The following is a 16,062-nucleotide window of genomic DNA, read 5'->3' on the forward strand; positions in this document are numbered from 1 at the left end:
CCTTCCCCCCACCTTCCCTTTCACTTGTTTATGGGACAACCAATTCCAGTACAAAGTAGTATCTTTATCTTAGTGCATACTTTTCAAAATAAGAAAGTTTATTCGGTATAATTTAAGGATAGTGAAGTAATAAGCATCTCCATTTCCATATCGGTTCAGTTGTGTTATTCCACTAAGCCATATACATGGTTTAGTAATTAAGGAATAACTGCTAAGTCAAAATTAAGCAAATTATGGCTTAGCATAATGTATGAATCCAGACCTTGAATCTAGCAAGGCTTCTTGTATTATTGATATGTTTGACAGTTTACAAACAGCTAACTTTACTGTTAGATACTGATACTACTTTTCATTTTTGTATCTGTATTGCAAGGTATATGAATCACTTGATTCATACATAATGCTAACTTTTAATATAGTTTATTTGTTAGCTGTTGAATCTATCCCAAGAATGATCTCAGAGCTAAATTTTGGCAGCATACCACAATCTGAAACCAATGTTTCTTCTTCTTTTGTGGAATTTTGGTTAATTTTAACAATGACATGCTGTCAGGCCTAGATAAATCATGGCTTATTGCTTTATTTTTATGCATCAGCCTTTTTATCTGGATCAGGAATCAGCTGAACAAGCCATAAAACATTTAAGACTGATTCAGTTTTCTTCTGGCTTGTTCAACAAGCCATGGTTAAAACAAATCTTGATATACAGGGAATATATAATCACCTTGGGTCTTGCTTGTGATAGATGTATTACATAGTTCCCAGATAGTCTGGCTTTCTTCCAGCATGGAACATGGGACTTTCAAATCAACAGAGCCAAACCTTCGGTTCTTCAGCAAGCTGGCCTGCCCAAATCCTGCCAAAGAAAACTGGTGGTTTTGCAAACTGAACTAAGCCAGTTTAAACCATCGTTTCTTGCTGAAAGCTGTAACTTCAACCAACTGTCACAAGCAAGTTTTAAATTAACAAAAACTTCTGCTTTTAAAATAGAGTCGTGGCACTTTAGATCTTTCTTTCTTTGTTCATCGCTGAAATGTGTGGTTTTTTTTTAAAGGCTTAATGAAAAGCCTAAAAAGCATCGAAACACTCCAAACCCATAAATAATAACCCACAAAATGTTATGCTGTTCGATCCTGGTGTTGGAATTGTCACCCTTTCCTCTTTGGACAACTGATTGCAAAGCTAGTAGTTTTGTGTATATTCCAAAAGAAATATAAGTAAATCCAGCCAAAAGCAGGATTCAATTCCTTGGTGCCTCAAGGAACAAAAGAGAGTAGCCAGAGCCATTTCACTGCCTCACCCTCAGCTGGCACATTCTGTTTGTGAAATGAGTAGACAATGTAGCTCTTAGTTGTCCTCTTGCCCTCTGAACTCTGGCCTTTCCCCTTGACCTGTGCTCTCATCAATGCAAGGAGAAAACAAAGAACCTCATTCTGGCTCCTCCCCATCTCGGGAGGGGCTGCTTGGAGAGTTCCACGGGGCAGGATTCAGCCCCGAGCACGGGCCAGCTGGCCGAATGTTCACCCAAACAAAACTATGACTGCCAGTGTTTTGTCAACCTCCAACCTTACAAAAGATGCAAACTCACAACAAATCCGTCTCAGCATCTTGAGTTGCATTTTTAAAAATCCTTGTGTGTCTGTGTGTGTATTCAGCCAGCAAGGTGCCAGGGCTGATTTGCCTTAGGGGGCATCCCTGTTAATGTTCTACAGAACAGGAAGCAGCTTGGCAAATGATCAGTACAGTAGCAGGGTGCACGTTTCCAGCGTATTGTTTTACTTTATTACTCAACCGAGCTCTGAAGGATCAGCTTTCTTGCTATCCTCAATAATTTTTCATTGCCTAAGTCACAATGCAAATTATTTGTTTTTCCTTCCAACGATCTGGTTTCTCGCTCACTTCTTTCCTACAGCATTCACAGCCCCCAGAAACATTTTCCTATAAATTCCAGCAGCTCCTTCCGGTTGTTTTTCAGCAGTAAATAACAAACAGCCAATTCCTGTAGAAGCACCTGTTGAGGCTTGAAAAAAAATCAAGAAAGCTCCTGTCTTGATGTTAATTTCAATCTCTTGGTATTGTGCGTTTTAATTTTAGCTGCCTTGGGAACACATTTGGACAGAAAGACCAGTTATAAATTAATTGAAGGAAATACCTCATGGCCACAGCCTTTTTTAAAAATCTGGAAATGCCTAAAGAACTCCCAAAGGTGCTTTTTCAAGAGGCAACTGGACTTTCTTGTTTTTTCTTTTGCGGACGTTTTGCTTCTCATCCAAGAGGCTTCTTCAGCTCTGACAGGATAATGGGGGATGGAAGGGTTTATATTCCCTGCAGACAGCTGGTAATTTGCGTCCTTTTAGAGGGTTATTGAAGCACTTGGAGGTTTATCTCTGTCCTCAGGGTCACCTGAGTAGTGCTCTTGGTTCCTGTAGTCTGCAATTTTTCCTCTGGAAATCCACTCCTGCTCCCACACCATTCAAAGGGTGTTCATCTCAAACAGTATATCTAAACGTCTGTAGAGATTCTCAGTCTTTACAATTTGGGATGAACACCCTTTGTGTGGTGTTTTTAATGGTGTAAAGAACTCTTTCTTCAGTGATACCACCTTATCAATGGCCCACTTCCTCATCCCTGTTTCACAAGCTTATGCCTTTCAATAAAACACACTCCCAAACTCCTTTTGATTTTTCCACAAATGAGGAAAGAATGAGGAGTCCTCTCTGAGCTTGCTTTTCTTGCATTACCCAAACTAGGTAACCCCATCAGTTAGCAGAAATATTCTCATTTATTGAGCAAAGAATTTCAGACAACTTCTCAGCAGAATCTGCATTCTTCTATCAGTTGGTCCACTTACTTCTTTGCTTTTGCTGCTCCTGAATATGCTGCGCTTTCCTTTCAGAAAATACCAAAGTGTCTTTTCTAGTTAGACCATTTCTCTGTGACCACGGGTGCTTGTGGCAAGATTCAACCAACTTTGAGCCTTTCAGCTTTCCTACTAGAGACTCACATCCCCAACACTGTAAAAAGAGAAACATCTCATTCACCACTTTACAATTCTCTGGTATTATATCACCAAAGAGTCTGATAATCTCTCCCCAGAGCAGAAAATTAAGAACTGGAGTCAAAGTACTGGTTACTACTGCGAAAGCCCTGGTTTTGCATTTTCAAAATGATAAAAGCAGAATGGGGCTCTGAGAGTACATGGCGTACAGAGTATATTATACCTTTATCTCCTTGGCAGATAAAGATGCAATTGATTTCCAACCTCTGATGGGTTTGGATCAGCAGAAGAAAGCAATTCAAGAGGGAGGCAAGAGCACAATTAATAGATCATTTTGGGGAACCAGAAAGCAAATTCAAAGGGTGCTGTTACCGCAGCAGAGAATGCTTTCACACTTCACATCAGAATAGTCTCAAGGCAGTGGACTGCACATCTGTCTTGATGAATGAGACATTCCCTGAGACTCAGACAGCCTCAAAATTGCCAAGTACTTGAACTAGGGCAATAGCAATTGTTAACTCTGTGCTTGTACCACATTGTGTGGGCACTCTTCTAAAAACATTGAAAGAAAATTGCTGAGTTTACTACGGTGCTGCTACAGATGGAAGCAATCATATGTCAAGGAAACCGTTTCCAATAATCATTCTCAGCATTTCAACTCAAAGAATAGGGCTTCGCCATCAGAATTAATTGAGGTTAAAAATACACCTATTTGAGATTTCCAATATGATTGCTTAATAAAGGAAACCTGAAAAGAAAGGAATGTCTAAGTTGAAATGTCTGGGCCAGGCCCTGCTATTCACAACAGATTTGACTCTCCCTCCTTCCAGCAGTCTTTGAGGAAGGGCACTATTTGCCTCCCAAAGGGATGAGGTATCCATTGGGACTCTTGTTTTCAGGTGCAACCAGCTTTACAAACCAGCACCACCCATTATATTGAAGGAGCAGATCATCCCAAACTAACATTTGCACAATAGCTAGCATCAGGATAATTGCAAGGCAATGTTCAGTAAATTCCAGCATATTTCCAACATATTTGCAAACTTTGGTTTTGTTGCATAAGAACATAGCTTAGCACACATTTTAAACACTTTTGTTGAGCATGCATCAGAAAGAATGGATGTTAGCACTGAGAATATTATTTTAAAAAATTACCAAGAGTTTCATATTTAACCGTCCAAGGAATTCTATAGGTTTATGTTGAATGTAAAATGGGGCTATCTCCAAGTAAGACATAGTGGCTGCGGCTATTGAGCTGAACATGTTTCTGCTGTTGAGGTCTATCTTTTGGTCGAGACCCAAGCCAACATTGTGGTCAAAACGTAACTTCAAACATGATTAGCAAGACGTACTTCCATCACACAAATTCACTTGTGTGTATTCCAATACGCTGGTGTGTATTTCATGCATCACATGAAATCGAATCCATTTGTTGAAATTCCAGAGAAAAACATCTCTGTTGCGAAAATGCTGAAAAGCTTGAACTCACTTCACACCATTCTTCTTAAACCTAGGCAAACAGCTTCTTGTTTCTGAAAAGTTATGACCAACACACAGTGGAGAGAGAGAGAGAGAGAGAGAGATTTGATGGAGTGTGGCAAATTCTTTGCTGAAGTAAACTGTCTGTAGGAGATATGCTCAGAATATGTGGAGAAGATACCTGAAAGATTTCTCTTGCTTTACTTGGAATGTCCTGAGTGACCCTAAACTGAAGTCTGCTGAAATTTCTGTCAAGATATGATGATCTGCCCTGGTTCAATCCACTTAATGGAATTTTGAAGAAGGGTTCAATAATTCTCTAACACTCTAAACTCGATTTTATTGAGGGCCACTTCAGTGTTGTCTTTGACCTCGGGAGCCATGGTGGGCGTGGCCGGGATGGGCGTGGGCAGCTCAACATCACTCGTGTCAGGGGTGCCTGTGGTGGCCCGAGCACTCTGCCAGCAAAAATGGGCTCCTGAGCTCTGTTTTCAGCTGCGACGCACTCCTGCAACACTCTGCCAGTGAAAACGGAGCCAGGGAGGGCTGTAGGCAGCTCCGTTTGTGCTGGCAGAGGCACAGCAGATGGCCCTTTGCTGTTTCCAGGGTGGCCCTGCAGGCCAAATCTAAATACCCTTTGGGCCAGATTCGACCCCCGGGACTTGAGTTTGACACCCCTGCCCCAACATATCGAAAAAGAATAAAATATTTTGAGAATTCCAGAAGTATTGAGTGTCACGTAGAACTGTCAATCTTCTTTACTATTTCCTCTCATAATGCAAATGTAGGGCAGGCTTCTGACCATGCAAAGCACAAAAGAGAACAAACGAAAGGAGCAACTTGACTGCTGGGTCATTGAAAAGGGATTCTATTTGTACCATACGGTTTCAGGAAATGTTAAAGTGATGAGGTAATTTGATGCAGTGGAGTGGAGCCCCATCAAATGATCATTTCCAGTCTTCCAACCGCTTTCCCAAAGAGCAGGTTCCTGGAGTGGTGGGTGGGTAGCATGAAGAATTCCAAGAAGGGGGTCTTAGAGAAATGTGCCTTATAGATTATGAGCACATGAGCTTTTGGTTCCAATTCTACATATCTTCTGTGTATTTGGAAACAGCCTTAGAAGAGACAATGGGAGAGCCCTTAAACAGGAGAGCCTCGTGCTGACCTATGACAAATAGAAATTTGATGGCTCTCATGGATCATTACAATATCCAATATCCTTGTCATTGTTTCATTTGAGCACCTGAGTCAGCTTGTGTTCTGCCCCAGCTACGGACCCCAAAGAATGTAGCACACACGAAGTCTGTACAAACCTTAGTTTACTAAATTAAATCAGTTTTTTTTTTCAAACAAAGGCTGTTAATTAACTTTCTTAACAGCCTACAAGAATCCAAAGAATAAATAATCTTAATCTTACTATGGTTGGCAGAAAGCCCAGAAGCAATTTGCAGAGAACTAAGGTCAAGGCATGAAGGAGAGTGAACGAAGTTGTTCCCTGCAAATTGCTTTAGTCGGCGTTCCTCCTTAAATAGGCTAAGGGAGTGGCCAATTAGCCCCAGGCCTTACTCTTGAGGAGACCTCCTCCTGAGGAGCCACTCCTGCCTTTTGGCAGCTCTGCGCGCCCGTGCATCAAGAAGAGGCTCCTCCTCTTCGTCCTCTTCACTTAAGGGAGCTTCTGGAGGTTCTGAAGGCCCTGGCTGAATCTCCGCCTCTGGCACCACATCTTCTCCAGCCTCCTTATTGTCCAACTCGAGGGCCAGCTGCACAGGCTGCTGGCGCAGCACCACACCAGCCTCCTTGCTGTCCGAATCAGCCACCAGCCGCACAGGCTGCGTACGGGCCACAACAGTTTGGTTGCAGGTTGAGATACTGGGCACTCCAAGGCTTTCAGACAAACAAGTACCACTGTGGCAGGAACTCTCATCAATACTTTGCTCTATAGCTGTACTGGCTGTAAACTTTAAGCCATTTTCTCATTCAGACCTGCTTTAGCTGAAAGGTATCCATCATATAGTATGGTTGATGTTCACATATTGAAATAAATGGATCTGGGGAGATTCCAATTTTAACCTTGGTTGGGTCATACTTCTTCATTCCTCCTTCTATATGGAGGTCTTCTTGGACTCCCAGCTCCTGATCAGCAAACAGGTGGCAGCTTTAGCAAGAAGCTTTTTACACAGTTGCATTTAGTGTGACACTTGTGCACTTTGCTGGATTGGGAGATACTTCTGACAGTCACTCATGCCCTGGCCACCAGTCAACTACAGGTAATCCTTGATTTACAACAGTTCATTTAGTGACCGTTCAAAGTTACAATGGCCCTGAAAAAAATTACTTATGACTGTTTTTCACACTTAAGAACATTGCAACATCCCCATGGTCTCATGTTCAGAATTCAGATGCTTGGCAACTGACTCATATTTATGACAGTTGCAGTCATGTCCTGGGGTCATGGGATCACCTTTTGCGACCGTCTGACAAGCTGCTCCATGAACTGATTGGCTACTGTTCCTGGGTACAATCCAAAGTGCTACTGTAGTTATGTCTATCTATGGAGATTCTCAATCATCCAGGTCATGGTTGTCCCAAAGATGCTTTTCCAAAGGAAACTGGACCTTCTTGGGATATTGTTTCCCTTGAAAATATTTTGCTTATCATCCAAGAAGCTTCTTTAATTCTTGGTTATGTCCTATAAAGCTCTACATGGCATATGGCCTGGTTATTTGAAGTATTGACAATTTCCCATGGTGTTTATCCTATGGTCGATATGAGTCAAGAGGGTTGACATGCTTCAGGATCCTTCAAATAAACAGTGTCATCTTTCATGTACCAGAAGGCACACTTTCTCTGTTGCAGTACCTGCCTTCTGGAATAAAGTTTCCTCTGTGATCTGGGCAGTTCCTTCCCTGATGGCATTCCTAAAACCTTGGCTGGCTGGCTGGCCGGCGACTGGCTGGCTGGCTGGCTGGCTGGCTGGCTGGCTGGCTGGCTGGATCCATCCATCCATCCATCCATCCATCCATCCATCCATCCATCCATCCATCCAGGCTTTTCTCTTTTTCAGTTGTATCATGTTGCATACTCTTTGGTATATTGTGAATTGCTCAGGGTCATTTTGGAATCAAGCGGCATCTAAATTGAATACATAAAATGAAATTAAGTTAAAATAAATGGAATGTTCCACACCAGCTACTGAAGACAGTCCAGCATAATTCAGTAATTCTCCAACAAAAAGCCCTGTCTAGATTTCATCCTCTTATTCCCCTGTTCAAGAGCCTCCTAGAAACCATCTACTCACTATCATTCATAAGGAGCACAAGAAGATCCCCATGCCCAGCTCTTAGAATCCCAGCAGAACAGGACCAGGAGGTCACAAACTTCAACAAGCTGCAGAGACCCTCCCTCCTCCTGATCAAGGTGTCTTCTCAAGTCAAAGGAAGAATTGCTCAGGAGAACATAAAATAGAATAGAATAGAATAGAATAGAATTTTTTATTGGCCAAGTGTGATTAGACACACAAGGAATTTGTCTTTGGTGCATATGCTTTCAGTGTAAATAAAAGAAAAGATACGTTCATCAAGAATCATAAGGTACAACACTTAATGGTAGTCATAGGGAACAAATAAGCAATCAGGAAACAATATCAATATAAATTGTACAGATACCAGCAACAAGGTTACAGTCATACAGTCATAAGTGGGAGGAGATGGGTGGTGGGAACAATGAGAAGAGTAATAGTAGTGCAGACTTAGTAAATAGTTTGACAGTGTTGAGGGAATTATTTGTTTAGCAGAGTTATGGCGTTCGGGGAAAAAACTGTTCTTGTGTCTAGTTGTTCTGGTGTGTAGTGCTCTATAGCGTTGTTTTGAGGGTAAGAGCTGAAACAGTTTATGTCCAGGATGTGAGGGGTCTGTAAATATTTTCACAGCCCTCTTTTTAACTCGTGCAGTATACAGGTCCTCAATGGAAGGCAGGTTGGTAGCAATTGTTTTTTCTGCAGTTCTAATTATCCTCTGAAGTCTGTGTCTGTCTTGTTGGAACATGGAACCTTTTCTGTCCTACCTGAGGAACCCATCATCCCTCTTCTCTCCCCCCCCCACCTTTCTGGTTCAGAGAAAGGGGCAAGAGGCACAGTGAATTCAGGTTAGTGGAGAGGCACTTCTGGCTCTAAATTTGTTCCTGTGAGGGCTGTGGGTTTTTCCTGTCAGCTCCATTCCCAACAGTTTGCCCTAACCAGTTGAAGACAGTTAGGGTGAGGCACTGTTGTCAGAGGCTACAGCTGTTCTTGTTCTTTCTGAGTGTCATGCCATACAATCCCACTGTGATAGCTCTTCCAATCCAAGACATCTGCAGTCAGTTTTCCCTCCCCCCTCAGCTACTCCATGTGCAGACACGGGGCCTTTCCTCTCTGCTGAATTAAAGTCTTTCCACAAATCCTTCAGGAAAACTTTGTTATTGTAAAATTTGCTGCTATGGTGGTGATTGCTCTCTTGCCTCAGTAATTTCACGTATGGTGTACAAGACAATATATGTGTATGTATATGTGTATGTGTGTGTGTATATATGTGTGTGTGTGTGTGTGTGTGTGTGTGTGTCTCTTTGGTTTTTCGGGTTTTCTCCCGCGTAAAATTGGAAGTGTCTTGGCGACGTTTCGACGAAGTCTCATTCGTCATCTTCAGGCTGCTGTTTTCAGCTTCGTGCTTCTAGGAGCAAGCAGAAAACACCAGCCTGAAGATGACGAATGAGACTTCGTCGAAACGTCGCCAAGACACTTCCAATTTTACGCGGGAGAAAACCCGAATAACCAAAGACCTACATACAAACACCCGCGCAAGCCTCAGAAAACACACACACACACACACACACACACACACACACACACACACACACACACACACACACACACATATATATATATATATATATATATATATATATATATATATATATATATATATATATATATATATATGGGTTAATGGTTTTCTTGGCCTTGGCTTTGTTTTGCTGCCTTCCCACCAAATGTCACCCAGTCAGGCAAAGATCCATCCACAGTCAGCTTTTTAGCTTGGGATCAGAATGGGGAGGAGATAATCTCCCAAGATAACTAAAACAGCGTTGTGCAAATATTTGGCATGGGTGTATTCAACAGGAGCCTGGCCAACAGCTACTTGCACTGGAGAGGATTGTGCGTTAAAGCAAGAGAGAACTGGCTCTCCCCTTTAAGGGGCTGCTACCTCAACCCTGGTCAGCTGATAGATTCCTTTTGAACTGGGGTCTGTTCCATGGTCAAAAAAAGCCCAAGTAAAATCCAGGACTTGGTGGGGGGGGGGCAATGAAGTAAGCATGATTATTTATTCTGTCTTGCCCTGTGTGCTGCTTCCCACAGTGCCTGTGAGCTTTTAGAGGGGGTCTTTTTGGAGATGCACTCAACACCCCCTGTGTTCAATAGCAGCTTGTCTAACAGCTGCCTGGTACAGCTCAGCTGTTAGCTGGGCTAATCTATTTTTCAAAGCCAAGTTGCCAAAGCAATTCTGTATAAAGGTCTGCAGAAACAAAGTCCCAGTTTGAAACTGTCTGATTCTCATAATGTTCTAACCTGAACAACTCAAAATGTACAGTGTAAGTCCCTTTTTGGTTCAGGGTAAAAACAAACCCCTTTCTTCCGTAGTACTCGAGCTTCAAATTCCCAAATACTCTAGATTTGCAAGCTGATCCCAAAGTACAGTCTAAATGAAGTAGAAATATTATTTTGACAGACCCATTCAAGCTCCATCTGAGAGTCCTATAAACTTTTCAGGGTACCTGTTTGCCATTTTAGATGTGCCATTCAGAATACAGCCATGTAGAATAAAGCTAACCCAGCCAATCCTAGCACAATGGTGTGAGTGAACACCGAGGAGGTTAGTCAAGGTATATTAATTAAACATTAGAGACATTAATTTAATTAAGTCAGTAACAGAATGGTTCTCAGCTGGGTTTCCCCCCACCCCCTTGTTCTTCTTTAGAGGGCAAACTCGCTCGGCCTTGTTCATTTCCACAAATTAGCAGGACTGTATAAAAATTGACATATGATCTCTAATACGTCAACCAATATAACAAACACCACAAATAAATAATAAGGAAGACTAGCAGGGCCATGTGCTGGAAAATCCATGGGGCTCATTTCCAGCCTAGTCTGCACCCAGCAGACTCGCCCCAATTCCTATATCCAGCTCAGAGCAAACACAGACAGCTCAAGTTCAGCTGGCAAAAAATAGAACTTGATGTTTATTCATTCAACATCAGCAAAAACAAAAAAAGTTGACAGACAAAAAAAAAAAGCATACTTAGACAGGAATTTACCGTCATGAAAGACAGGCAAGAATTTGGATTATCTAAATAATCTAGCTGTCATCAAAACACAGACTTTCCAGAGCTTCTGGAAACAATATATGGACAATTAGCATGGATGTTCCTCTAGGCAGAGAGTGTTGTTTGTTCCAGTTTCAATCATTAAGGATAGCAGAAAGAGAGGGAAAGGAGGACACCAGGTAATCCTTCCTCCACTCTGCACCATTTTAAAAGTTAAACTTTGTTGTAAAAGAACACAAAATATCAAGAATCACTAAATAATAAAAGACAGCTGACAGAGCCAATCTACAGGCCCTTATGGAAGGTCAGGAGGGTGAGAGACAATCTTACCTCAGGGGGCAAGATTTTCCAAAGATCCTGGACCTCACCAGCTGGAATTCCCTGACGAACAAGAGCTGCAGCATTTCTTCTCTGCTGGCATTTGTGGGGTGGGCCAGTCCCATTGGGATCCCTTAAGTAGTCTGGATCTATGCCATGTAGGATTTTAAAGGTGATAACTAACACCTTGAATTGCACTCAGAAGTAAACCGGCAGCCAGTCTAGCTCTTGGAACTGTGTGTAATATAGGCCACTCTAGGGGCCCCCAAAACTGCCCATGCCAGTCTTCTCACTCTGCACCAGTTGTAGCTTCCGAATGCTCTTCAAGGATAGCCCCATGTAGAGCGCATTGCAGTAGTCCAGACATGAGATGTCCAGGGCTTGAACGTCTGAGCATAGGGACTCCTGATCCAGAAAAGGCTGCAACTGGTGCACAACCCAAAGTTGTGCAAATGCACCCCAGCTGCCTTTTTTCAAATAGAAATTGCTAGTCGGGGTGAGCTAGGTCTACCTGGGGTAGTGCCACCTCATTCAGAATTAAGGAAGTTACAGTCCTGGATTTTGAAGCTCCATTCACCCTGGCAGTGTTGCCAGGATTTAGCCAGAGACTGTTGTCCCCCATCCAGGCCCCCACAGCTTTCACCATGACACAGCAGGTGTCAGCTTTGGAAGCCATATTAACACCGGAAGCTACCACGCTGCCACCTTCTTGAGCTTGGGAAAATAGGAGGGGGGATTTGGTAGAGAGATTGTAGTTAGACATAATAGCATTCTTCTTTTTGGTCAAGGTCATGGTGTTCCTGCATCTGGAGGAGGAGTGGTTGCAGTAGTGGCTCAAGTTGGGACAGATGGTGATTGGGCCATGTGATGGACTGATGGGTGCAGGGGCTGGATTTGGGGTTTTGATTTACTGAGGGAAAACCCGGAAGTCTCAGATTTGGGTTTTCCCAGATGTGCCAGTATACCTACTCTAATAAATGGAAGATTTGAGATGATGCCTGTCTCGGAGTTTTTCATAGGAGTTGGGTTGTTCTGGAACGCTGACAGCAGGGACAGCATCACTTGGATCACCAGGAGTGGAGATATAAAATTGAGTATTGTCAGCATACTGAGGATACTTCAACCCATGATGATGGATGACCTTACCCAGGGGCTTCATATAAATGTTAAAAAGGAGTGGAGAGAGCCCTGTGGCACAATACAAAAGAGTGGCTGTGGCCTGGATCTCTCACTCCCTATTAACACCAATTGGGACCAAACTTACAGACAGGAGCCAAACCAGCACATTTTCTTCCTGACAGTTCTGGGAAGCATTGGTGAGGTCAAGAGAGGAGAAACGATAGGGAAGAGCTAGTATCTAAATAAGGCATCAAAATTCTATCCACTATTGTCTAGATTAGGTTGTGGGGCATACCTGTTTGAATTCCTTGCCTACAGCCAAGTGCTACAAATAAGTACAATTTTAACAAGCTTCTTCCTAATCGTAAGAATAAAAAGCTTGAAAACTTTCAAAAGCTCATAATTCAGCAATCTGCCCAACTTAAAAGACAGTGTAGTGTCCAGGGGTGTCAAAATCACGACAACACGTTGTTGCCATGTGACGTATCACAACTTTTTCCCCCTTTGCTAAACTGGGGGTGGCCAGCATGTGACTCATCTGGCCCATGGGTCACGAGTGTGACACCCCTGGTCTAGTCACTACATTCCCAAAAATCAGTACATGCCACCTACATTCCCAAAAATCAGTACATGCCACTCTTGTGATGTCAGAGCATCACAAGAAAACATAAAGCCAACAAAGTCTTGTCAAATGAAATTGTATCAGTTACAATCTACATGTGCCTCAATCACAAAGCCTCCCTCCCCCTCCCCCTCCTCCTGAATAACACCCTAGCCTGAAAAGCTGCCCTAAAATGGCACTCTAATTATGAAAGAGATTGGCCATATTAAAATGAAGTGAGATAAATTATACATAAATAAGCTATTTTGTATTTGAAGAACAGGCTCATTGGCTGCTGAGCCAAGGATGATATATGAAGACTGAATCCTTATTAAGATGATTTATGATATTTATTTAAAACAAATATTTCTAAAAATGCAGCTCAAATAATTCCTGCTGGCTTAGTGTTGTAAAATCATCTGACTTCAGTTAACACCCAGGTATCCATTCAACAAGAACCATGGTAACTATCTTATAGACCATTAGAGAAGGGAAATCCCAGGCACACCTGTAGGAGCAAGGTTTTCTAGAGCAGAGAGCTTTCACAAGGACAAAATCAGGTAAAGCTGTTAGAACAGAATAGAATAGAATAGAATAGAATAGAATAGAATAGAATAGAACAGAATAGAACACAACACAACACAACACAACACAACACAACAGAATTTTATTGGCCAAGTGTGATTGGACACACAAGGAATTTGTCTTGGTGCATACGCTCTCAGTGCACATAAAAAGACAAGATACACTCGTCAAGAATCATAAGGTACAACACTTAATGATAGTCATAGGGTACAAATAAGCAATCAAATCATATTAGGAAACAGTCAATATAAAGTTCTACATCTTAATATTAAGAGAAGTGAAATAAAGAGATCACATTTGTAGGGACACATCCAAAAATGAACAAAGCAGACACCCTATGGCCCAGTAGATGGGGAAACAATATAGTCCCCAATTCTTGTTAGACTGGAGATCATCTGTATGTAATCAGTCCCTAAGTCATGGCATCAGTTGTGGCATCAGTAGAAAACCAAATCCTTTGATGAGATCTAGCATTGTCTCCACGAAATGACTGGCTAATATGAGATGAAGGGAAGACTTCTCATATGTGACGCAGAGTCTGAATCATTCTAGTAGCAGAAGAAAGTGAGCCATGTGGTATAGTGGCTGGAATCAATCTTCTAGATAAGGAAATAAAATAATCCCTTAGGGCCAGAGGAATTTAACAAGGGATGCCATGCATTCTTGGGGCCATGGAGAGGCCAAACGGTAAAGCACAAATTCAGTAAACATTTATTTACTATCAAACAAAAAAGGTACTATTAATAAATAGAGGGAAAAATGATTCTTGCATATCCATTGATATGAGGGACATACCCTTTCTCCAAGAGGGAAGAATGAAGGATTGATTATTATCCTGTAAGAAGGATGCCTTAAATCACAGTTAAGATGTTCAAATTAATCCTTCACTGGACAGTGTCACAACTAGAAAAGAAGACAGAAGCAGACATGCACCCTTACACACACACACCATTTCCTCAATTGTTCCTTTTTGTATAAGGAAAGAAACCTCTTGATGTAACCCTGGCATATCTTGGACACTACATAATATTTGAGAAGGTCTTAAGCATCAATGGTCCTAGTCAGTAGTTGGCATCTCCAGGGGCATATAAAGGTATGAAACCCTCATTCCAAAGAAGGGCATTCAATAGGTATGGAGGAATGGCTACAGCTATGACAAGGGGGTTATTACAGGGACTAGAAGGGACAGCAATTCCGAATGTGTAAAATTTCTGACTCCAATTTAAAGGTACAGTAGCATGAGCACTTCCAAGAGGTAGGAAATCTCAGAGCTTTGGTGCATTTTCTATTTTCCTGCATGTATATGTATACGTGGATGTGTATATGTGTGTCTGTGAAAGAAGTAAGGGCATTGAAAACTTTGTATTTCAGTTATAACATTTGCCAATGCTATAATTGGTAATAACAGTAATTATAATCCTCTCAGCTTCCAATTAAAGGCAGTTTAAGCACCAGTCACACACTAGAGGGAAATATCACCAGGTTTATGAAATTCCCAAGGCTTGTAGAGGCATACAGTTCTGTGATGGAATAAATCGGGTAGGGGGTGGGGAATGGGCAATGACTAAATCCCCCGATACGCTTAGCAAGGCAAGCGAGGCTGGGTTGTAGAACAGAAAACCTGGTTGAGAGAATAATTGGAATTGTTACAGGGAGCAGGGAATTGATACTGAATAACATCTTATAGGAGCACTCTCTCCTGCAATGTTTTGTTGCAGTTTTAATAATAAGAATAATTTAAATCAATAGACATACAATTGCCATACATCAGTAATGCAGAATGGGGGTGACTTTTATTCTATAGGGATTAGTTTTGAGCGGACATGGAGGAGACTTCATTATTAGGAGTATATTTATTTGTTGTCTGTGGTCACAAAATATACATTGCTCTGAAATCCAACTCACAAAACCTAAGATGAAAATCCTGCAATAACCTCTCTCATATTGCTCTACACCAGGAGTGTCAAACTCACGGCCTATGAGCTGGATGCGTCACACGCTGGCCATGCCCACACCGTTTAACGAAGGGGAAAAAGTCACGATACGTCACGTGACGATGATGTGCCGCCGCCGTTTGACACCCCTGCTCTATACTGCAGAACTATAGGGAATCGCTCATCGAACTGCAGGGGCGATTGAACAGAATTTGGTCTTTTTCCTGGAGAGCATCAGTGATTTATCTGTGAAGAGGATATAAAAAAGCAGCTTTCCTTTGAAGACTCATGGTAGTAAGTTCTTGCACCAAATTATATAGAAGACTGAAGAAGAATATAACTACTTATTCTAGCGGGCAGCGACATTTTGCCAAGAAATGCCATTCAGCCTTCTTACATCATTATAAATTCACTCTTTAGAACTCAAAAGGAGAATAATATTCTGTAAAGGAAAAGGAAATTTAGACTATTAAGAAGGAGAAAGGCTTTGGTATGTTCAAAGAATTATTTATAGTTAAGTCTCTAGCCAAAACACAGAGCGCAATCTACTGTTTTCATTTGCAACATCCTGATTATCACCACCCCAGAATGACCTAGTGTGAGACTCTCGCTTCTTGGCAGAGTAGAAGAGTTTATTCTGCTGGAAAGAAAAGACCAGGTCCTTCAGTAGTGAA

Source organism: Pituophis catenifer, unplaced genomic scaffold (genome assembly GCF_029215685.1).
Source record: "Pituophis catenifer annectens isolate HBS135680 unplaced genomic scaffold, rPitCat1.0.hap2 SCAF_2, whole genome shotgun sequence".
Taxonomy (NCBI): Eukaryota; Metazoa; Chordata; class Lepidosauria; order Squamata; family Colubridae; genus Pituophis; species Pituophis catenifer.